This window comes from Lemur catta, chromosome 1, assembly GCF_020740605.2.
Source record: "Lemur catta isolate mLemCat1 chromosome 1, mLemCat1.pri, whole genome shotgun sequence".
Lineage (NCBI taxonomy): Eukaryota > Metazoa > Chordata > Mammalia > Primates > Lemuridae > Lemur > Lemur catta.
Window position 1 is genome coordinate 88,788,462 of NC_059128.1, and position 24,939 is coordinate 88,813,400.

The following is a 24,939-nucleotide window of genomic DNA, read 5'->3' on the forward strand; positions in this document are numbered from 1 at the left end:
TGAATTATTGAATTTTCAAGTGTCCATTTCAATATGTCAGCAAACATTTACTTATTAAGTACGGGTTGTGTGGCATTTTCATATCTGTTTTCTCAGGGAATTCTCATAACCCAGTGGAGTATCCTGCTCCTCATTTTACAGATGAGGAAACTGAGGCTCAGAAATGATAATGTTTTTGCCCAAGTTCTCACAGCTAGTGAGCAGCATGTCACAGTTTCCCCTACAAGACTAGAACCTGAAAAATGTCTTCTAATCCCAGCCCTGCTACTAACAGCCCAGTAACTTTAGGCAAGTCATTTTTCTGCCTCTCTAACAGACAGACATTGTAAATGGAGACGACAATCTGTTTTTCTTTTTTTTTCTTTTTTTGTCAGAAACAGGGTTTTACTATATTGCCCAGGCTGGACTTGAACTCCTGGACTCAAGCGATCTTCCTGCCTCAGCCTCCTGAGTGGGACTTACAGGCGCACGCCACCATACCAGGTGAGGCGACTGTAATCTTATACCACCCCACCAGTGTCTAGACATAGTAGGTGCTCAATAAATATATGTAGGTTTGATGTGGTAGAAGAAAAGAACCACACTTTAAGTTTCTGACTAGTTGGGGAGAAAAAGGCTGCACAGAAGGCTAAGGGGGAAACTGAGCTCAGGGCAGTGGGAGGCGCGCAATAGGGAAGGCTTCCTGGAGACCGGGAATTTGGAAAGGCTGAGGCTGGGAGAAGGAAAATACCCGGTGATGGCTGAGGGGAGGTGGGAGGACATTCCAATCTGGGGAGGAGGAGGACAAAACGTTGCTAGAGAGGAGTGCGAGGCTTGAGGTGGGGTGCAGAAGAGGTGCTGGCGGGGATCCGAGGCCAGGTCCGGGTGGAGTCTGGGTGCCGGGGGGAATCTGTCCCGAGGGGCCGGGCTGGGACCACTGGGGGGCCGGGCCGCCCGGGAGGGGGCGCCGGGCGCGGGCTACCGGGGCGGGGCGCACGGCCCGCGGCTGCTCGGGCGGGTCTGGGCCCCTCCCGGCCCCTGCCCCTCCTCCGGGAGGGCGCGGCCGCGGCTGCGGGGCGGGGCGCGGGCTCGCTCGGCCTCCTGGCGGCGGCGCGGCCCCTGCACTCGGGCCGGGCTCTGCGGGCTGCGGCGGGAGCGGGACCCCGAGGTGGCAGCGGCGGTGAGTGAGCTCGGAGCGAGAGCGGGCGGGTGCGCGAGGGGAGCCGGACCCGGGGGCCGAGGTGCCACCCAGGGCGGCGGGGCCCCGAGGGGCTCGGGCTCCGCCGGGTGCGCTGCGCTCAGCCCGCGCGTCCGCCCTCCGAGCCCGCGCGGCTCCCGCCGCCAGGGGCGCGGGTCCCGGGGCTGGGAGGTGCGCTCCTGGCCCCGAGCCGCGCCCTGCCCCGAGACGTGCAGGACCGATGGCGACTCCTGGGGAACTCGCGTCGGGGCGGGGCAGGGAGGGAGTAGGGTCTCCGGGACCTTCCTTTAGTGAAGAGGAGTTGGCTGCCTTCGCACCCCTATTTGGACCCTCGGGCTCGAGCGACAGCTGGAAGCGACCCACGCGGAGCACCGCACTCCCTGTCCTTATCTTGTACTTAATTCTTCGGCATGCTCGCGCAGCCCGTCCCATGAAAAGAAAGAGGCTTGTGGCCTCCTCTCTGTCCCTGGACATCTCCACCACCGCACCGTCCAGGCAGGTCATGCCTGAAAGCCCCTGCCTCACTGCGAGCACGCATGCTAGCTCTCCAAGGGACTTTTCCAAGTTGCATCACTGTTTGGCCTCTGGACAGGTAGCTTGGCTGTCATGTTGGAGTTAGTTACACAGGATTTTAGAAACTTTGTATATTTGCGATGTGTGTCCCCCAAGGAAGCAGTAGCCTTCCAACGCAGCTTGTGGTGCTCAAAGCACGCTGGAAATTCTTTTGGGAACGTTGATTCTCAAGCTTGGCTGCACATCTGGAGAGTTTTTAAAAATACTGGTGCCTGTGTCCCACTTCCAGATATCCTGATTCAGTTGGTGTGGGTTGCCGCTTGGACAATGGAATGTTTAAAAGCCCCCCAGGTGATTCTAATGTACAGACAAGTTAGAGAATCTCTGCTTTAGGGATTGCTCCTACCAGCTGCTTTTTGAACCACGAAAGAACAATCCTGATATAGAACCCATGTCAGACACTGTTGAGTCTTCCATAATCCCCCTCTCCACCCGGACACCTTGTTGGTTGGTGCTTTCCAACCTTAGACTGCAGATGGTGCCTTTTAGAAGTTCCCTTTGTTTCTGCCTCTCTGTTTACAGTAAATATTGCCAGGGACTTTCTGCCAAGGAGTTGGGAGTGTAGGTATTAGGACCAGGGAGTCCTTGTGAGGGTCAAGGTTATAATAAGACAGGGTTGTCCTATTCAGGGAAAACTAAGTGATAGTTTGACTTGTCATATTTGGAAAGATTATTTCAGATTAAAAGGAGGACAAATACTTTAGGAATTGGTTAGCTCTTGGATTACCCACCTCCCACCCCGCCCCCCATACAGAGAGAATAGTTTTGCATAAATGTGGGGAATTTTCTTTTAAGAAGCAAAGTTAACAAGATCCTTAAGGGGTTGTGATTGATATTTGTGTTAATGTGTGTGCATTGTTAATAGGTTAAATTCTTGATGTGTGATCAAGCCCTACAGATGTAACACAGTATATATTTCTTGTTGATAGAATAATAATATCTGAGTTAGGGAATTAGTGCCTTACAATAGAATGGCACATCTGAGATGGCACCTCAGACTCCTGTCAAATGATCTTAAAAGTGATAGGGAAATGGGACTAAGGAAACTTTGAACTTAGGTTTATATTGGCTGAATTAGATCATATATATTTTATTAAGAAAGTGTGTTTTCAGTGTCCTTGTTATTAACATGATAGTCTCCAAGGAGCTTGGTTAATTTACTGTTGTACCCCAAGTATGATGTTTGTATTAGAGTCCCACCTGGATGTTGCTACTTGGCCACACATCAGTGGATTTAATTTTTTCTTAGGTGCTGGCCCTCTATATTGTATTTTTATTATCAATGGAATGACATACTTTTAAGAATGCCCTCCAGAGGTGAAGGAACGTTTGTGCTCATTTCTAGCTCCTAACATGAGTCAAAAGAACGTTCATTTAGAAAAATAAAAGAAATTATATAATTTTGCCCACTTGGTTTTTCTCTTTTCTCTACCTTCCGCCACCATACTTTGCTCCTATTGCTGTATTCACTTGCTGGAAGTGTGCCCACTCTGGAAGACGTCTTAATTGTCCTGGCTCTGGCTGGAGAATGGAGGTTATATGGAGTGCATGGTCTCACAGGGTGGCCCCTGACCTGAATCCTCACCCTTTGGGGAACAATACCATATGGAAAGTGTTTTACTACTTTTTTTTTTTTGACCATGCCAACAAAATAAAGCCATATTATTGAATAATTTGTTCACTTGCAAGTCTTGTCTCAATTTGGGGGAAAAATGTTTCTTTGAGGCTGCTGTTGAATTCTTGGTGTCTGAAAAGTTGCACCTGAACAGCAGTAGTTACACTGGGAATATAATATTAATAATGCATTCTGGATCTTCCCCCCCAGCCGGCAAAAAAAGGAAAAGAAAAAGTATATGTAAATATAGTCCTAAACAGATTCATTGAAATTTCTCACTTTGCAGTAGCAGCTCTAATATTCTAAAGTGATTAGAAGAAAGTTAAGAAAAATATGAAGAGTTAGTGAGGGGCTTCTTCATTTAGGAAAGGGTATACAGCATCTAGAATAGACCTTTGATTTGTGTTAAGAATTGACTGCCCTATCGGCTTCCTCTTTTTTTTTTTTTAAGTTAATTTGCTGTACTGATGGGGTGACGGATGGTGAGAGAAATTCAATGGCGTCTTTAACTTTCCCCCTGAAACCCAGTTATCTAAGAGATGCCATTGATGTTTTTAAAAAAGCCAACCGATTTTGTGCTTTTCCTTTCTTTTCCCCCTCTGATCCTGGCACTTAAGGGCAGTGAAATGGCTGAGAAGTTGGCATCAGAGCAGAAAAACAAAGTTCAAGGGGAATTGAAAATTGGGTAACTTTCCCTGGATGACCAAGTGCTTACTTTATTCTGGCATGTGACATTGCTCTTATCAAGAAACAAATTATGACATGAGAAACCTAAACATGGAAAAGAAAAAAAAGAGAGGGGGATTTGATGGGAGTAGCTCCAGGGTTGACTGGCCTTCATGGAGGAGGGAAAGCTTGCTGGAGTTTTCTGTCAAACATTCCAGTTCCAAATCCCTTTCCCTCACCACCCTCCTCCATCCGCTAACCAATAGCCTTGGGACAGAGAGTACTTCACCTTCAATTCACACTGAGAGTGTTTTTTCCCCCATTATTCACTCATTGAACAAATACTCACGAAGCCTCTGCGACTGACAAAGCTCTGTGTTACCCACAGAGGTACCCACTGAGTTGCTGAGGATACAGTCCCTGAGTAAGGAGCCTGCAGTCGGGTGGGGATGGAAACTATGGGTGGCATTAAGTTAGGAACTTCTGTAATCAAGATAAACGCAGAGACTGGGGGGTGCTGTGGGGCACCTGGCTGGCCTCACCTGGGTAGATACCTCAATTCATTGGCACAGTAGCCATAAGAAACACTCTACTTGGGTTTAAATTAGAACGTGTTAAGTCCTTACATCAACTTTTAAATGACTGATTTCGCATGCATTTCTTACTGGGGAGAGGGAAGGGCGCAGGTATCCATCCTGCAGAGGGCAGATCCTGGCAGATGCATTTTGCTTTAGGAGCCTGGAGAACAGGGACATTTCCTCTGGGTGGGAAGCTTGTGGAGAATGTGGCTGGATCCATTTTTGGCGTGTTGGTAGCTGGCAAAGTAAGCTTAGTTGTGGCTATCACTGCAGCAGAGCTGGTGAGAGTACAAAGCATCTGTGAAAGCAGCAGCCATCGTACTTTTTAGAGCAAGTGGTTTGGTTTGCGTCTATGACTCCAGCCAGTTGGGTGGACATTTGTTCTTCATCATACATTGTCACTTTGGCTCAGGTTTCCTTGGGCAGATTGAAAACTGGACTTCACACTGTTTTACCTTTGGGAAGGTGGTTTCCAAATAGCTGACCCACAGGGCTAATAACCCTGCAGTTATAAGAACAGTTACGATTTGTTTATTGACCGCCTTCCCAGTGCCAGGTAGCAGGCTCAGCCCTTCTCTTCCATCGCTCTGAACCCTTACATTCCTGAGAGGCAGGTGGCAGTGATTGCATTTTACAGGTAAGGAAACTGAGGCCCAAAGAGGCGCTGGATCCCGCAGAGGCTCACAGTGCTGGAAAGAGGCAGAGTTTAAGGTTCGACAGTGTTCTGGTCTGTCTGAACACAAAGCTAAGTTCCTTCCACTGTTTCTCGCGCCTCTTGAGCAGAGCTGATTAGGAAATTGTGTTCTCAGTGCTTTGTTTATTTATTTTTTGACATCAAGGTCTCCTTAGATCTGGGTTGATTTATTGTTTTCCTGTACCAGATGAGGTGTAATAGTAGACTAAAAGCCATTGTGGCCGTGTGATCCCAAGGGGAATTTTATGGAATCCTACTTTTCTAGGTGTTTTAAAGGAGAGGGTACATCAGGCTGTTCAGAAAGGCTCTGGACGGGTCCCCTATCCTAGGTTAGAGATATGTTATCTTCACATTTCTTCATGTTCTGCAAACCTCTGAGTTTCTGTAGATAATTGGTTGTTGGGGAAGAGATTAAAAGACAAAATTCAGTGTTGGACATTCTGGAGTAAAATAAAGTTGTGCATATCCAATTCCTGTTTGTTGGTACTTATGGCAAAAACAAAACTTTGCTGCATAGTAATTACCTCCAGCTCTCAAAATTACAGATAGTAGGGGCTTAGAGGCCATATGGAGCTATCATTAGTGACGATGAGTTTAACGCAGTGAATGAGTGTTCATTACTACGATAGGCTGTAGCCTATTTCAACCCGGCAAGGATCAACTAGGGAACATTTCCAGGGCCTTAGTGGAGGGTCGTCATGGAGTTAGAGTGTTTGGGATTAGAGCACAGGGCATTTGTTATGAACATGAAATATTTCTGCCAGCCTGGCCGGAAGCCTCCTTGTTGACAGGGTGGAGTTTATTCCCTGCTGCCCAATCACAGGGATTTCTGCTTGCCTTAGGTAAAGTATGTAATGGTTCAGGTCACTGCTTTGTAGTTTCCTTAGGTCTATAAAGCCTCTTTACTATTAAAATATCTTTCACTGTTACTTGTCTCTTTGCTAGAGGATTGAGATAAGGTAACCATGATTTTCTAGTTTTGGCCTCAATAATTAGTTGGGAGACAGGTACCTAGTGGGAATTTGGGGATTCTAGCATGCACTGTCAGACTCTCAACTTCTGGGGTCTTTTGACTTGATTCCTAAAGAAAAAGAAACGGCCCAGTTTTCAAAGTCATGAAGAGGTTCTAGTATATCCTATGAACTAATATACATCTTTGAACTTCATTGAAGCTGTATTGACAGCTTAAAAAAAAAAAAGGTTTGATTCCCCACTATTTTGGGCTTATGTGCTTTTTATTCTCCTTTCTGAAAACAGTGACTTACTCAGAATTACAGCAGCAGCTTAAAAGTTGCTTAGCCTTTCTCCTTGCCCTAATCAAGTATCAGAACCTGGAAAGTTTACTTCCAGTGGTGATTACTGTGAAAGCTTTAGGAGCTAGAGAGGAACTGATAAAGAATGGAGGGAGAGATAAGAAAGAGAGAGAATAGTTTGCCAAGGGACTGCAGGGTAGAGTTTACCAAACTTAAGATTTCTTTTACTTGTGAGTTTCAGGTTTGGAGGTTAAGCACCTTTGTGCCAGATGTGGCCAGACCAGCTCAGCCCTAACTCTCTGTGCTGCCCTGGGCCATCTGCAAACTTTGGGGAGTGGGGGTGGTGGTTGGGGAGAAGGTAGAATGAGGGGACGGGGGAAACGGAGGGGTGGGAGATTAAACCTACCTATTAGCTGATTTTTCTGGTCTGGCCTGCTCAAGGCATGACCACTTCTCCCTACAGGCCTGAGTCCAACTTCCTGGGTATTAGGCAGCTGGGTAGGGTACAAAAGAGAGAGAGAGTGGTCAGACTCTTCCCAGAAGACCTGCCCAAGAACAGTAATTCTCATAATAGAGGCAAATGCTCCTAGAGCATTTACCTCCAGCCCTGTCCTAAGAGCTTTTCCTATAGCAACTCTATGGGATAGCTACTATCATAGACCCATTTTACAGGTGAGGGAAACAAGGCTATGGGAATTGGGTCACTTGTCAAAGTTGTACAACTTCCAAGTGGTGGGACCCAGGGTTCAAACCCTGGTCTTCCGGTAGCAGAGCTGTGCTACTAACAACTACTGCCTCTCTAAACACAGAACTCTGGCTCTTCATTCGTTCCTTCAACTCATTCATTTCTTCAACAAATTATTGACTGCTTGCATATGCCTTTATCTTAGCAATTAGAACACCAACAGTGCTCTTTGTTTACATGTCTGAATTCCCACAAACCTGTAAATGAACCCATAAAGAGGAGGGATCTCAGAAGGAGGAAAGATAGTCAGCCTTTTGAAACTTGACATCCCTGAATTTCATCTGTCCCTCTCTAGCAGCCACAGTGATTTCTGAACAGAAAAACAGATGAGTGCTAAGAACGGTGGGGAATGTTTCCCAAAACATAAGAGAGAGTTCTTGATAAAGTCGTGCTGTTTTGTATGCATTTCAAATTCTCATGGCCGATGGCTTTTGCTTGTGTTTGCTTAAAGCATTCGTTATTTGAAGGGCATTGCCATCGGGGGCTGCAGAACATATTTTTTTTCTTTGGAGTTGAGGACCACATGCTTTTAAGGTTCAAACCCACCATCCATTTTCCGAGGGTGAGGTACAGTTTAGCATTTGAATACATGAGCCAGGAGAAAGTAGTTCTGCGGTATTTTCATTCCTTCTTCACACTGTGGGTCTCACCTACTTGGATTGGAAGTCCTGTGTGCCTGTCACTGGGAGTGTGGTTCTGGGCAAGTTCCTCTTCCATTTTGGCTTTGTTTTGTCATCTGCAAAATAGTGTAACGTTGTTAGGGCCACATCTCTTTGACATAGTCTAGTGGTTCTCAAACAGGTTTGATAATATCTGGAGACATTCTTGGTGGGTGGGGGTGGTGGCGGCTACTGGCATCTAGTGAGGAGAGGCCAGGGATGCTGCTAACTATCCTACAATTCACAGCACCCCCCCCCACAACAGAGCATTATCCAGCTTAAAATGTCAGTGGTGCCAAGGCTGCGAAACCTAGGCAAGGTGGAACCTCAAACAGTGGTAGCTCTTTTAAAGGTCTCTGATCAAAGGGAGCTATTGGCCAGTGACAAAGATCCTTCCTTCCTTAAGTAGGATGGAAAGAATGGAATTTAACCTTTTACTGATGCTTCTGGGTTGCCCCGTAGGTGCCCCTGAAGTGGGACCAGCCACTTTATTCTCCATTAAGTGTGCCTTAACTACATTTGTAATTGTTTGCGTCATTTGCATATAAATAACCATGCTAAAACCAGTGAAACCCCTTAACCGCTCAGGTAGTTAATCCCAGCCCTTGAGGAAGACTCCAGGAGAGTGGCGGGCCAGCGACAGCCTCTGCAAGTCTCTAACTTTTCTCCTCAGTGGAAGGACAGGTAATTGTATGGCCCTCCCATCTCATGTTGTGCCTAGGACTAAAGAAAATGGCTCTGCACGTGTGAAAATAGCTCTACACCCGTGAAGGTGTTAGCGTGATTCCTAAGGCATGCCTTTTGAAGGTGTGTTTTAGAGGGCCCAGTTCATAGGTGATCACTCAGGGCCACTAACAAATGACAAGGGCTCAATGGTCAAAGAGTATGTGGGTCATGAGCAAAGTGATAAACTAGGCCCCAAAGACAGTTCCTGTAGCAGTGTGTGTGATTCGGTAGCAGTGTGGCCCAGTGGCTGACAGCAGGAAGAGTCGTGTAAGGTACCTGGCTACCCTATGTGTCTAGGTTCAACCTTTGGCTTCTCTGGTATTTGTTGTGTGACCCTGGACAAGATACTTGACCTCATTGTACCTCGGTTTCCTCACCTGTAAAATGAACATAATGATAATGACAACAGTAACATCCATCTGAAGATTGGTGTGAAGATTCAGTAAGTGCACAGTGAAGGTAAAAGCTTAGCTCAATACATGAGTTGTTAGTAAAATAATATTTTCATTAATATTTTGGCGTGTAGCATGTATAATTTTTACTTGGGTTTAGGAGCTGAAAAAGGATCTTTCTGGAGTTCCTGGTCTTTTTTTTTTGGCAGTAAAATACACACAACATAGAATTTCCATTTTAACCAATCTAAAGTGTACAGTGTCATGCCATTCAGTACATTCACAGTGTTGTGCAACCATCGCCACTATCTAATTCCAGAACGTTTTTAACCCCCCAAACAGAAACCCTGTACCCCTTAAAGCAGTCACTGCTCTTTCCTCCCTCCCCCTGCCCTGGAAACCACTCATCCATTTTCTGACTGTATGGAGCTGCCTTTTTTGGATATTTCATATCAGTGAATTTCATGCAATAGGTGGCCGTTTGTGTCTGGCTTCTTTCACTTAGCGCGAGGTTTTCAAGGTTCGTCTGTGCCTTGTATAACAACACGCGTCAGCACTTCGCTGCTTGTTACCTGGTGTCTTTTTGCAGAGCCCTCCAAGCCTCAGTTTCATTAGGCCTGTTGTTGTCCCAAGTTGTGTTTTGTTTTCAAACTTTAAAATGCATGCCTTTCTTCATTTATTTCGGTCCTTTGTGGCCAGCCTTATGTTTTCCACTTTTCCCACCCAGCGCTTCTAATGACCCTTGAAATGAATATTGGAATGAAGCTCTCCTGCCAGGTTCTTGCTGCCGCTGGGGAATAGGTCTTATCGGGTATTTTATTTCTGCTGAAGACTTAGCAGCAGGAGCACACACGGGGGCCCGAGCTGTGCTTCATTTCCCCGTGACAGCGTGGCAGATTTTAAAAACAAGCGTCTGGAAAACACCCACCAGGCCCCTTTTATTCATGGGTTTAAAAGCTTTCCACGATGAGAAGTGGCCCTCAATTAAGTTCTTTAATAAAAACCTCCCTCTGTTTTAAAGCATTCTTGGGAAGTGTTTACATTTAACGCCACTGCAGGCTTCTAAATGAGGAGCTGTGGAGTGAGTGATCCTTAACCTGTGACTTTAATAATATCCTTTGCTTTAGATTTCCAGGTGGAGGCCTGGGCCAGATTTGCAGCTTGTCATTGACCCAGACTGGGTGCAGAGATGGGGCTGGGGCCAGGGGCTGGAGGCCATTCTTGGCTGTATCCTTCCGTCCTCAGCAGCCACTGGTGTGAGGCCTAAAGCTGCATAGACATGTAAAACCAGCTCACTGGGGTGACACTGGGCCTGGGGAGCATTTCCCTACCTGGGAAGGGCAGTTCCTCACTTCCCTTCTTTCTCCTCCCCGCCTTCTGACCCCATCAGCAGGGCCGGGGCCTCAGTGGGCAGAGATGAAGGCATCAGGACAGCAGTGCCAGGCTTCTGAGCTGGGTGTGGGGGGTGCCCTGATGGCCGGAGGAAGCTCTCCTTTTGTCTCTGACTCTAGAGAGTGAGTCGGCGCTGCGAAGAGGAAGCAGGCTGCTTTTAGCTTCGTGGAAAACTTTCAGATTTGTCATAGAGGAGTGTCCGGGGAAAAGCTGTGTCCTGAAATAAAGGAAGTTCTGGGAGGGTCTTTACTTTGTGCTGCTTTTCTGGGGACCCTCATTGCGTGGGACAAGGACAGGAGGGTGAGGGAAGTCCAGAGTTGTTGGCCCAGGTTGGGGTTTTACAGAGGCTGCAGAAGAGCCTGGATTCTGGGCCTGGCCTGCTGGATCCAGATCCCCGCTCTGGGATTCTGGTATGTGGCTTCCTGCGTGTAGGGTGCTTGGAACCACGTCTGGAGGCTGAGCTGTGTGTGTTTGCTCTGATTACCACGCTGACACTTCACTTTGGTGAATTCCCAGTTAGAATCGTAGACATGCTGCTTGTTATCAGCTAATTCTCCTCCACACCCAGCAAGCTTGTCCAATCCAGGGGACAGGGTGATGTCACTGGGCCCTGAAGAAAACCTGAATGGCAGATGGAGAAATTATGCTTGATGAATCTGAGTTCTCTGAGGGAGAAAATAAATGTGAGAAGATGGGCCGACCAGTGGATGTAGATTTTCTTGACACTTCCAAAGATTGTTGAAAAGACTTCCTGGCTTTGGTTATTAAATGTGTGCATCTCTCCCACCTTTCTGAGTGTAGAGGAATGAATGTAAGAAGGAATATGGCTAAACTGGTATTGTCCTGCAAAGGAAGAGAATGCATGGAGAAATCTTCACATTTGCAGATGAAATGAAATTCCTCTAGAAGTAAAATGGGAAGACACTGAAGAGAAGCTTGTTTTTTTTTTTTTTAAATTTAAATTTTAGACACTACTTGGGGATGTCAACTATACTTTTAAATAAGCTAGGACTGGGAATTGTGTGTGCTGCTCCCCAGCACAGCCACGGATCGCAGGCCTGGGGCGTCATAGGTGCTCAGGAAATGGATGTTGAGTGAATACATGAAGGTCAGTAGAACCAAAGAGTTCAGGAAAAATAATTCAAGTTTTTTCTGTCCTTTAGAAAATAACTTCTAGTTCCCAGCTGTCTGTAAGCGAATAGTACATTTGTAGAAAGAGGTAGATTCCACCATCAGTAAATGTAAGAATCAGATCACTTAGGTGCACAGATGCTGAATTTCATCCCTTTTGTGATTTATTTGGGAACAGTAACTGAATGAATGAATGAAATGAGAAGAAGCTTTGTGAACACAGACCCTTCTCTCTCCCCCAGTAGGATTCAGGAAGCTTAAAATTTTGCTGGCACCCCCTCACTCCCCCAAAAAACACCACACCCATGCAGGAATTAGTTGCCTTTGTAGTTTTTATTTACAAAATTTTTTTACAGATAGAGTCTTGCTATATTGCCCAGGCTGATCTCGAATTCCGGGGCTCAAGTGATCCTCGTGCCTCAGCCTCCCAAGTGTATTTTTCTTTTCACTCAGCAGCTTCCTGTGTGCCTCATGTGTAGGAGTCAATATGTGTTTGAATGATAAATGGATTAAGATTTCCGTAAAATAAGCATACATATTTTATCACTATGTGTCTATTATGTGCCAGGCAATTTAATTATGTGTGTCCTTATGAGGGTTGTGTTGGATTTTGTTGCATAATATTGCTGTGTAACAGGCAATCCCAGATCTCAACGTCTCATAATCACAAATTTTATTTTCCACCCCTTGTCTGTGGGCAAGGTGTGGTTCTGTCGACCTAGGCTGGGCTTGGCTGTGCCAAGCCAGACTCCAGGCTTCCATTTGGGTTCATGTCTATTCCATGTGTATTTATTCTAGAGCCCGGGCGGAAGGGGGAGCAGATATGCAGGGCATGCTCATGTCTTGGCAGATCACAGAAGCATAAGGAGGCAAGTGGAAATGCACCATGCCTCCTTAAGGTTTTGGCTCACAACCGGCCACTGACAGTTCTGCCATTCCATTGGCCAATGCTGATCACATGGCCAACATCAGTGGGGTGGAGACGTCTACTTGGCTCATTCTAGTAGGTGGTAATACAGTCACATGGCAAAGCAGGTGGATGGGGACAGAGGAGTGAAGCACTGAGAACAATAATTCAGTTCACCGCAATGGCAGAGAATGAATGAGAGGGAAGAGGGAAGTATGGGCCAAACTAGCCTTTTGGGAGCTTGCTAAACCGAGGCCAGCTGGGTGAGAAATCCTACGTGTTTGGTGCAGGCATCAGCCCAGGCCTTGATGATTACTGTAAATTGGCCTGGCCTGCTCTGACTCTTAGCTGGCAGGACATGGTTTCACATTCATTCCTTGTGCTTCTGGGACTGCTGCTTACCTGTGGGAGGAACAGAATGATGGGCTTGATTTTCTTCTGGTCAGCATCATGACCTGACAGGCTGCCCACTGTGGTGGCAGGAGTGTGACAAGTTGGGAGGGCAAAGAGGACAAAGAAGGACCAAAGTATTTAAGGAGACCAGGGGCTTGGCTTACCCCTTGCATGGTCCCTTCTCAGCATAGGGTCCGTGGGGAAGTCCGCCTAAATCCCACCTGTAATAGTCAGTGACAGTTACCATCAGGGCCTCATAATGGATGCTGGGCCGTAGCTTCCAGACCCCTCCCTTTACATCTAAAGAAACAGGCTTCAAGAGGTTAGGTGACTTCTCTTCAGCCAACCAGCTCATAAGTAGCTGATGGAACCAGGTCACCTGGTTCCCAGCCGAGTGTTTGCCTTTCCACACCACGTGATTGTCTCAGCCTAGGCAGAGAGTCATGACTAGTGTTGGGTGTTACAGTATATTCTGGCCCCACGATGACAGCATCTGCTTTCCTGAAGAAGCCACGTGGACCCTGTGCCTCACAGAACATGACTTGGGAGAAGCAGAACGAAGTACTGGCCGAGGATAAGTGGCCTTTCTGTTACCATTTTGCAATGTGTCCTTTCTTTAGAGAAGAGCTGTTAGACTCCCCTAGGAGGAATAGGCTCTGGCCATTAGTGAAGATGTACCAAGGATGGATGGGGACCAGAACCTCCTGAAGCCAAGGGGGTGAGGAGACAGGCACCTTCACCTGGGTGGTGGGTGGGATTATAAATTCAGTGGGCTTCTATTTGGAGAGCAGTTTGGCAGTGGGGTTCCTTTTTACCTGAAAGTAAACAAAACTCAGTTGAAAGTGGTTTAAATAGGACATTTAAAAAGGACATTTGTTACCTCATGTGAACAAGAAGTCCACAGTTAGGGCAGTTTTGGAGGTTAATTGGAGACTCAGGGGTATGTCCTTTCTCAGCTTCAGTGTTTGATGGTTGCCCTCAAGCTTGTTTTCTCATAGTCCCAAGGTGGCTGCAGCTGCTCCAACCATCATATTCTCATTCAGTGTGATGTCCAGAGGCAGGAAAAGAGGAAAGCAGAGAAAATGTTTGCTAGGAGCTCCTGGCAGAACAACTCTTTATGCCTCATTGGCAGAACTGGGTCAGATGCCCACACCTAAACCAATGACTGCCATGGTGAAATAGGGCTCCAGTAGCTTACTTAGGCCAGTTTTGAGGTTAGATAGGGGCCCAGTCTTCCCTGAAGAGCATGGGCACTGGGAGGAGAGGGGTCAAAACCAGGGTTTTGTGGCTGGGAGGAGAGGGGCAGTTGCTGTGGGTGGGTAACTACTGGTGTCATCCACAGCATTGTCTTTCAAAATTAAAAATGTATGTACTTTGACTGAGCCCTTCCACAGTTAGGACACTTGTACACACTTGTACAAGTGTGCTGGCAGATATGTGAAGATATTCATTGCAACATTATGGTAGTCAAACACTGGAAATACACTAAAAGCCTTTCAACAAGGGACAGGGTAAACAAATTATGGTATAAATAAGATATGGTATAAATTGAGGTTTACCCACATTATAGAATCAGGCAAATCTATAAGTACTGATACAGAGAAATTCACAAAATATACTATTAAGGATTTGTTTAAAAAAAGGCAAGATGCAAATCAGTATGTATTCTGAGATCCCATTTTTGTTAAAAACAGTCTTAATTTTTTATTGTGAATATGAATTTCTGAAAGAAGTCCCAAGAAACATAGTTATGTCTGGGCCATGGGATTGGTGCTATGGTTGGGAGGGAAATGTTTTTCATGCCCTTCTTGACTGTTTGGATTTTATAAAAATCACTGTATGTATCACCTTTGTAATAGAAAAGTGACAGGTGTTTTCCTAGTGGGGAGTGGGGGTGAGTGTGGGCATGGGAGAGCGTAAGGAGAGGAGACCAGAGCCCCACATGGGCATTATCAGAAACATGGTTGTGAGAGGACACAGTGCCATTCAGCTGTGTGTGATTGGAGTGCAGGGAGGTTGCGGAAGGGAAAAAGTCCAGGAGTGAAATAAGGTCTTTTAAAAAAATTTTTGTCCTGCTTGGTATCTGGCACAGTATCTTACACCTAGTGGAGTCAAATACATGCTTGAAGAGTGAATGAATGTTTAGGTTAAAACCCAAAGCAACTTTATAAAGTATCAAAACCCAACCAAACAGCTCAAGTCAGCAAGAAAGTAGACTCTGCTGGAAATTTATCTTAAAAAAATATGACTGTCATTTCCTACTTTCTCCTTGAGCTCCCCGAATCTAATTCATTGCTAAGGAATCAGTCTGAGTATGAAGCTTTCTGTTCATCGTCCATCTCCTACTGAACCTCCAACCATGCCAAGTTCTGGATAATAAAGCTGCATGAGGTTTTACAACTGAGGGTAGAGCAAAGGCAAGAACCACTGTTGGTTGTTAGCTGCATTATTGTGCATGGCTTCAATGGAGACGTATCGAGATGTTTTAAAGTCTGTTAAGTATAGAATGAGCATTTTTCTTTTAACCAAAATAAAGTTCTTTGATACTCCTGGACTAATACATCAAAAATTGCTATCTTAATGATGTCATTTTGGTAACAGGAAAACCCCACAGATAATAGTCGTGAGGTAGGGATTTTCAACGTGATTGGCCAGTGTTAGTAGAAAAGTGTAAACATGCCTATTGGTGAGATGAAAGAATTATTCGTAGTAGTGTTTCCAAGTATAATTCTCTTCCACACACAAAAGCAAAGGGTGGGTATTGAAAGTCTTTTTACTGGTGAGGCTGGGGCAAGGGGAAGTAGAGTGTGACCCTTATGTCCTGCTCTTATTTTTCATAACTCCCTTGCTGGAGGGTTCTCTCTTTCTGAGTTTGACTCCTGTAAATCAAAAGAAAGAATGTTGTAGCTGACATTTCCATTGAGTTGCTTTTAACTTTTATACCCTTGGGTTTTAGCATTTAGCCCTTCGGGAATGGCTACCGGATACCGACTTTACTCAGACAATGATGATATCGTCGAGCTGTGGTAAGATCATTTCCTTTGGAACAAAATGAAAAGCTTTCAGAGTTTACAATTGGAGGAAAATGTAAAAGTTTTATAGGACTCTTCTGCTACCGGATGAAAAGAGTCCATGTTTGAACATCATCCACTTTGCTCCTCAAATGTGCGATGGAAAGGTTCTAGCATATTTTTGAAGTTCAAAAAGTGAATATACCTTTTTGGTGTGTGTGTTCTTTTTAGCGAGTCCTTAGAACTATTTGAAAGAAGAGTAATATTTCACATCTTTTTGGGGATCATTTTGGGATCCAAAGAACCTGAGATCATTGGTACATTTATGTTCTAGAGTTGACTCGATTTAAATTTTGTAAGAGAGAAAGAGAGAAAGTGCATGTTGCGTGTGTGCATGTGTATGCCTAGAAAACCAAGTGTTCATGCTAATTTGACATAATCTTGGTATACTTCCTCCTCTGGTTTTCAGATAGTTTGTTATATCTGTAAATTTTGTGATTAAATTGTACAATTTTCTGCATTTACATCAGAAAATATAATAAAAATTAATGACATTAACATTTCTGTATCACTCAACGTTGCTTGATACTGTTCTAAGTACTTAACATGTATTAACTCATTTAGTTCTTTCAATAACTCTATTAGGATCCCATTTTACTGAGGAAACTGAGATACAGAGAGATTAAGTAATTTGCCCACGGTGATACACCTAGTAGATGGTGGGGCTAAGTTCAAACTCAGGCAGTCTGCCTTTCCTTAGTTGAAGCCAAAATTCATGAAAAGTGAGTCATTCCTAAATCTGTAGGTTAATCGTGTGCATTGGAGACTATTGTATCAGTGTCGACGGTGTTTCATTTAACTACAATGACTTTGACCTTATATAATCTGAGTCCCTTGCTTCATGACCAACATTTTACAGTACCTTACACAGCAAGCATGTACTTTAAAAATTACTTTAGTTGTAAATCTGAAATTCATTAAAGGATAGTAAATTTAGCTAGTCAACGTGAAAAACTTTTAACAGAGAGTTAGTTGTCTCCTGTCTTTCCTTAGGGAAGAAAGATGAGCTCTTTCAGTTCCCAAATGACTCCTCAATTTAACATGAATTATTTCACCAGAATAAAATATTCTTTCTACTCTCGCAAGAAGCAGCTGCTGCTTTCAGAAGCTAAAGCCATTTTTCTCTTCAATGGTTTGAAATTAATCTTGATGTGTGACTCCTGCCAGTTTTTTTCTTTGAAATCTCAGCAGCAACATAACTAGTGATTCACCCTTCTAGAAACAAATGCTGTGGTTGGTGTTACGCACAGAGGACTCCTGAGAGCCCAAGTCACAGCCTTTGCTTCTGGCCTTGAGCACTAGATAAGAGCAGGAACTGGGAGAGATGGTATCGCACAGTGGTTAAGAGCTTACAGCTTGGAGCAGTGCCTGGCACCAAGTAAGACATCAGTAGATGTTTGCCACTGATCTAACTGTCATTACGTGTTGGGCTCACTGGGTGCTGGGCACTGCGTTAAGTACTTTACATGTATTGCCTGATTTAATTCTCATCACATCCCGTGAAGTAGGTGATGTTTTTGTTTTTATCCTCATTTTCAGATATAGAAACTGAAGCTTAGATAGGTTAAGAAATTTGCTCAAGGCCATACAGCTAGGAAGCGATTAGAGTTAGTTGTTGTTTTCTTAAAGTAAGAAGTACACAAATCATAAGTGTACAGAATCTTCTAGAAGTTTTCTTGTGCTTCCTCCCAGTCATTATTCCTCAACAAAGGTAACTACCGTTCTGTTTCTATCACCATAGATAAGTTTTGACTTGAACTTCATAAAAATGTAATCGTATTCATACTGTATTTTCTCTTTAGGATCTGGCATTTTTCACTTAATATTATGTTTGTGAAATTCATCCATGGATTTGCATATAGCAATAATTCTCATTGCTAAATATATTGCTGCATTTCTCATTGTATAGTTCATAGTGTAAATATGCCTCAATAATTGATCTCCCTGTTCTACTGTGCTGGACTTTTGGGTTGTTTTTAGTTTTTGGCTATTGTTAGTCATGTTACATTTTTGTACATACATGCCTTGCATATGTGTAGCTCTTTGGTACATATCTAGGATCAGAATTGCTGGGTCTTACTATGGTGGAGCTATGATCAGTACTGTGAAACTGTTTTTCAATGTGGTGTGTGAGTTCCAGTTGTCAGTGCTTTGCATTGCTTGTCATCTGCACTTTGGTCATTCTGGTGGGTGTGTGGTAGAACTGTGTTGTATCAAACTTGATTTTGACTCCATAGCCTGTGTGCTTATCCCTAATGATAGCCACTTTAATGATTATAGTACACTTGCTATATGGAAGGCGCTGTGCTGGATATATAAAAATGAACACAACTTGGTTTCTGCCCTCAAGGAGTGGCAGGTTGACAGTCCAGTGGAGGAGAAAGACCCAGAAGTCACACAATTTTAGTCTAATGGGGAAGTCATGCATAGGGCACTGTGGGAAGACTAAGAGAGACCACTTCAGTCTGTGGGTTCAGGTCAGGGATCCATAAAGTCTTGGAGGAAGAAGTCAGGGACGTGAACTCAAACCCTGGCTACACAAACCGTTAGTCCACTGGGCAGAGATGGCCATGTTCTTATCACTTCTAGGAACCCACGGAAGGAGCTATCATCAAGGCTGAGTGTGGCCTATTGGGGGAGGAGAGAAACATGGCTAGAACAGCCCCTGTAATGGGGCAAGGAGCCCACTGTCTTTTGCCTAGAGAGGAGGGAGGGAAGTGGAGTCCACCCCGCCAGCAGTGGGAGAGGAAGTCTGTACCCTTATCCCTACTGTGTTATCTCTTTGTCTGGAATTTACATTTCTGCCATTCAAATGTGTCATTTGAACATAGCTTCACTGGATTAGCAAGAAACTGAGATAATGCATTGCTGGCTGTGACATACTTATTAAACTTTTATTTAAAAGTTTAAGCATTACTGCTAAGCTATAACTTAATAAATTATTTTTGCTGTGATTTAAAAGTGTGTATGTTTACATGCACCATGATATTTCTGAATCATGAAGTGTGGAAATGTTAGAACTAGGATGGGTTTCCAAGCTCAGCTAGTCCAGCTGTCTGTTTTACAGGTGAGGAAGCAGGCACCAGGCATTAGAGAGACTTGTTCGAGGCCAGGTGGCTAATGCCTGGCAGAACTGAGTGTAGAACCCTGGGCTGTTGACCAGCTCCTACCTTTGTAAAACACAACAATCATGCCTTGGTATGAGCAATGCCCAGAGCGGTGAAAAGAGGAGAGGGATTTTGGGAGAGGATTTGGGGACCGATCTTCACAATGAGAAGATCAGAGGTCAGCCATGAGAGAGGCTGAGAGGGATAAAGAAGTTGTGTGTTGGAAGGTGGGCTTTTAAGGGGAGGCCTCTCTGGGAAGCTGACACTAACCTGACACTAAGGGGGAGACACAGGTAGGCATGTGGGGAGGAACTGACCAGTGTAGCTTCAGAGAGGAGGTGAGCAGGTGATGGGGGCAGAGGTCAAAGAACCTTGGAGTCCATGGCATTTGTCACCACCAATGGCTTTGAAGCAGAGAGCTGTGTTCTCTTGTGCCATCAGCCTTCTGACCCAGAGGGGACCCACAGGCCTTTGCGGCAGTTAGCCCCATTTGCTACAGGGTCTGTGTTGGGGAAATGGTATTGCTGACCCTGGAACTAGGAGGCTCCTGACCACAACTCTCTTGATATCTCTTCCTGCAACTTACTAAGACAGGATCCTTAAGAGGTCTTTTTTATTTTTGATATAAATTTTACAAATTAACATCTGTAATGTTTTATAAGTTAATTTTTAAATTATAAAAGTCATAGAACCACTTTACAGAAAATTGAGAACAAACCCCCATGAACATTTTATTCCCACATGGTTTTAATTGTAGGGTGTAGATTATTTGTGTTTTATCCCTGGGTCACTTAACATGTCATGAGCCTTTTTTCTTGGTACATAGTCTTCATGACTTTTTTTTTATTTTTTGTAGAATATAAATCAGAACATCTTGTACCATTTAAATTTTGCCCTTTTTTCGTTTTTAATTGTAATGATAAAAAAAAAGATGCTTATTGTAAAACATCTGGAAAGTATAGAAAAATATAAGATGAAAATTAAAAATTGCTTTCAGTTCTATTAAGATAAACAAGTATTAATATTTCAGTGTATTTCCTCTCCCCCCACATTTATGTATGTGTGAGTATGCTTTCCCTTCCTTTTTTGTTTTCTGAATACAACATTGGGGTGGTTTTGTGCAAAGCAGGATATTGTTAATGGGGTCTTTTGGGTGGCCAGAGAATGAAATGGGAAAGCCATGAATGGAATGCCCAGGAATAAAGACTTGGTGATATTCCAGGTTGGCATCATCTCACCACTTTCCTATTCTATTTGGAGGAAGAGGGAACGAGGAAAGGGAACCAGCACTTATTGTGCGCCTGCCTTGTTTGTACCTGGCCTTGCACCTGGCCTGGCACTGTGAAGTGCTGTGCACTCTGCTCCCAGGCTGGATAGCACCGTGGGAAGCGCGGCAGCATGGTGTCTGAAAAAAACAGTCTTATTTCAGACCCAGTAACTGAGCATGTTGGGAAACCAGGCTGGCGTCATGGTATAAATCGAGTTTGCTGAAACTGGCAGGTTGTTTTCCCAGTTGCGAAGGCACACGTACCTCTATTGTTTGAACCCACTTGAATGTTAACACGTGGGAACCGTATTTTGAATGGAGAAAACAGTACTAAAGTGCACAGGCCTCGCTGGTATTTTTAACAACAATTGCCCCATGTTTCCTTTAACTGCATTCAATCTATGCTTTTATTGTTGTTCAACATTGAATTTATTTTTTATTTCTCTGAAAATCTAGGCACATTTTTATTTTGCTCTCACAATTCTTTTTTCCCCTTTTATTGTTAGTTGGCATGTAATGATTGTACATATTTATGGAATACAGAGTGATATTTTGATCCACGTATGTATGCAATGTATAATGATCTAGTCAGGATAATTAACATATTCATCATTGCAAACATTTATTTTTTTCTGTTGTGAACATTCAAAATCCTGTCTTCTAGCTTTTTGAAAATATATAATCAATACTGTTATCTACAGTCCCCTACATGCTATAGGACACTAGGCCCCATTCCTCCCTCTAGCTGTAATTCTGTATCTGTTAACCCTTTCCTCCCCTTCCCATCCTTCCCAGACTCTAATAACTGATTCTACCCTCTACTTCTTCAACATTGAATTTAATCTCAAAATTCTAATTGTAATTTATATTTGAATAATATGCACTATTGGCTGAAAGTCTGGTTAGTTATTTTTTGAAAAGTGGAATCTTATTTTTTGAAGCCATGCTTCATTTCTTGAATACCAGGACTTATTTTTGTTGCCAGTAAAATTCTTGTGGGGGAAAATAGAAAAAAAAAAATACACAAGAAAGACACAGGAAATAAACAATTCTACCACCTGACTTTACATATTCATGACAATCAGTAGAGATCTCTGGGTTTTGTCTTAAGAGCAGAAGAGTATGTAATCTTTCTACTGAGGGTGGCTAACCTAGGACAACATTCACATGAGTAAATGTTGATTTGCGGGGTGTGGGCGGAATTTCTTTTGAGAATTATAAATACTTAATCTCATGGCTCCTAAAAATAAAACCAGAATTCATAAAACTTTAGTAAATGCAGCCAAAAGAAAAATAATAGGTTAATTATAGAGCATGTCTGGCAACGAGACTTTTCATTCTTAGTTCATTTTCCTGATTTCTGAAACTAATTTCTTCAAGTCGAAAGGTTAAACCTTTAGTTTTTTAATTGAAATTTTAAATAGGAACACATTTCTTTGCATTAGTAAAACTTAAGGCACTAAATAAAATTTACCATTTTCATTCTTATTCATTTTATTTATCGCTGGGAGAGCTCCTTAGAGGCTCTAGGTGTGTAAGTCTCCTTGGCGTTACACTGAATAGGTGTGGAAATTGCTGTGCTTCTAATTCTTACGCTTGCTTTTTATGGTTCTTCAGCCATTTTCTGTAACTACCTTGTTTGCTTCTGCAGCAGTTCATGCTTTTGTTTTATTGCTTCTACCTGGCTTGGGGCTGGGGCTCATAACTTCCACCTGTGTGCAGTTGTGTGTCAGAAGAAAAGGAAGAAGGAAGCTGGTGTGGAATTGTGCTCTGTGCCGGGTGCCGGGCTTGAGGTTGCCTGTTGCCTGGAAAGAACACCGTGGGCGTCACAGCACACAAAGTTTTGGATGCTCAAAGGTCATTTTAACGTCCATTTATTTTTTTCTTTCTTAGCATAAAAATAATATATGTTTGTAATCAAAATTGAAGCATTACAGAAATGTGCGGTTTAAATTGAAAGCATCCTGTTTTATCTCGAGTTATGACTACTCTTTAAGAATTTGGTAAATTTTGTTTTAGATTTTTCTGTATCTTTATACATGTAAGTTATTTTATAGAAATGGAGTCACTCCATAACTGTATCTGTTATTTTGGTACTTAGTTTTGTTTTGTTTTTTTAACAATATATTGTGATATTTTCTGTGGCTATGTATATAAATTTTTGTTGTTTTTAATAGCTTCCAGGTATCCTGTGGTGTGGATATATCATAATTTAGCCAACCCCCTATTAATGGCTATTTGGGCTATTATAAATATCTTGTATATAACTACTTCACTCTTGGAAGTGTGTTTGTATAATTCTTCTGTTTAGGATTAATTACTAGAATTAGAATTGTTGGGTTGGATGGTGTGTACATTTAAAATTTTATATTATCTGCTCTAAATGCACCAATTTGCACTTTTGTTTTCCCCACCCTTATCACAGTCTGTTCCTGCATGTTTCCTGGTGCTTTCAAAGCACAAATTGGGAGTCAGAAGTGAGATATTTTTGATTTTCAGTTTTTAGTCAAAAGAGAGACCTTTAGTTCTTAGATGTAAGAGGCAAGGAAGAGGAGAGAGAAATTTGTCTCTGTCAAGAGGGAGGCAGACGGGGGCAGGAGAAAGATGGAGTGAACAGAAGGAAGAGAAGACATCAAGAAATGCTGATCTGGGCCGGGCGCGGTGGCTCAGGCCTGTAATCCTAGCACTCTGGGAGGCCGAGGCGGGAGGATGGCTCGAGGTCAGGAGTTCAAGACCATCCTGAGCAAGAGCAAGACTACATCTCTACTAAAAATAGAAAGAAATTATCCAGCCAACTAAAAAAATATATATAGAAAAAATTAGCCGGGCATGGTGGCGCATGCCTGTAGTCCCAGCTACTTGGGAGGCTGAGGCAGGAGGATCGCTTAAGCCCAGGAGTTTGAGGTTGCTGTGAGCTAGGCTGATGCCACGGCACTCATTCTAGCCCGGGCAACAGAGCGAGACTCTGTCTCAAAAAAAAAAAAAGGAAATGCTGATCTGAACCAGAAGCAAATCCCTCGTGTGCCCTCTGGTTTCAGCATGAAGTAAATTCTAGCCTGGCCCAAGGATCTTCCTTAAATCCCTCCTTCCTTCTTGCCCGGCTGCTGCAATGGGTCACCTCTGGGCATCTGGAGCCCTCCCTGTTTCCATGAGCACATCAAACACAGTTCTTAATTTTTAGCAATAGAAACTGCCCATGGTGGATCTCGCAGAGAGAATATTCTGTGAGGATATCGTAAGGCTTGTAGGATTGCTGGGAAGGTTGGGACCAAGCTCTGGGAATGGGTAGGGACAAAGGGAAGCTGGGTAGTCCGACCACAGCCTGGTCCCACCAAGGGCATGCTCTGTGTGGGGCATGCTGCCAGGGACCACGCTGTGCTCAGGACTTAGGGCCACACCCTAGCTTCTGGGGGCAGAGATGAGAATTTGGCCTTTTCCTTTCTACCAGCTGATGGTGGACACTGCCTCATTTTGAGACTCCCGTGTACTGTGGAGAATTCCTTGATGATGCTGGAAGGAATTTCAAACAGATACTGACTAAGATGTGGATCATCTCTTGCCTCTTTCATTTGTCCCTGGATGATCCCTCTTACCTCCCTCCCCAGGGTCTCTGAGATCTCAGAGAAGGGAGCTGTAGATGTAGGTGTATAGATGCAGATCCGTGCACACATATTTATATTTACATACCCATTTCTAAGTCACCCCCTGTGTTCCCAACTCCAGGTGGCTTTGTGGCACCGAGGCACACTTTTTTGAAGGTGTTGGGTGTAACTGCAGGGCTTGGGATTCGAGCAAACTGGTTGATTGTACCAAGTTTTCTGGCGGGCAGGGAAGTATAGTTCAGTTGGAGACTGAATGTTGCCTGGAAACTGAGAAAAACCCTTCATCTAGAAGACCTGGGTGGGATGGTTGGAGGGTCTGAATCGTTGTGTTTGGCAGCCTGGAAGCCCAAATTCGCATGTCGCAGAGAGGTGATTGTAAGGGAAAGAGGACTACATCATGAGTGAAGAGATTTATATTCTAGTCTTCGTTCTGCCTAACAACTAATAGGAGCCTGGATAAGTCACGTGACTTTTAAATGCTAAAGGGTGGATGAAGTGTCTTCTTTTAAACCAAACCACTCATCAGAAGAATTACCTGTTTTGTTTTTTTTTTGTTTGTTTGTTTACATGCAGAATTTTAGGCCTCAATCCCAAACCATCTACCAGAATTTTCAAGAATGAGTTTCAGGGATTTGTATTTTTAAAAGATTCCCAACTGATTCCGATGGCGCCCTAGTTCTAGAACACCTAAGAAATTTCCTTACCAGCTTTAATATTTCATTATATATGTTTAATTCCAAGGTGGATCGTTCTGGAAAATTATTCAAAACACCTTCAACTTCATAAAGTTTTTAGTTGTCCCTGAAGAATGTCATTTGAGCCCTCGTCCCTCCATACCTATTCTTTTTTCAACTACCAGCTCTTCTAAACGTAGCAGAGTTCCAAATTGGCTCGTCCTCACATTTCTTATGCATTCTGTGGCAAAGACTGCTAATTTATATCCAGTATCTGTTCTCCTTCTTCCCTTCCTCCTCAGTCAGCAAAAGCCTGC

At 43.8% G+C, this 24,939-nt stretch overlaps 1 protein-coding gene across 1 annotated transcript in view; it reads left to right on the forward strand.

The window, feature by feature from the left end:
- Positions 1-1,084: 1,084 nt before the first annotated feature.
- CGNL1 (cingulin like 1) overlaps positions 1,085-24,939 on the forward strand; it is a 159,221-nt gene continuing 135,366 nt past the window's right edge. Inside the window, exon 1 of the mRNA XM_045530064.1 lies at positions 1,085-1,159. The gene's annotated coding sequence lies outside the window, so the exon portion shown is untranslated. The remainder of the gene's footprint in view (positions 1,160-24,939) is intronic.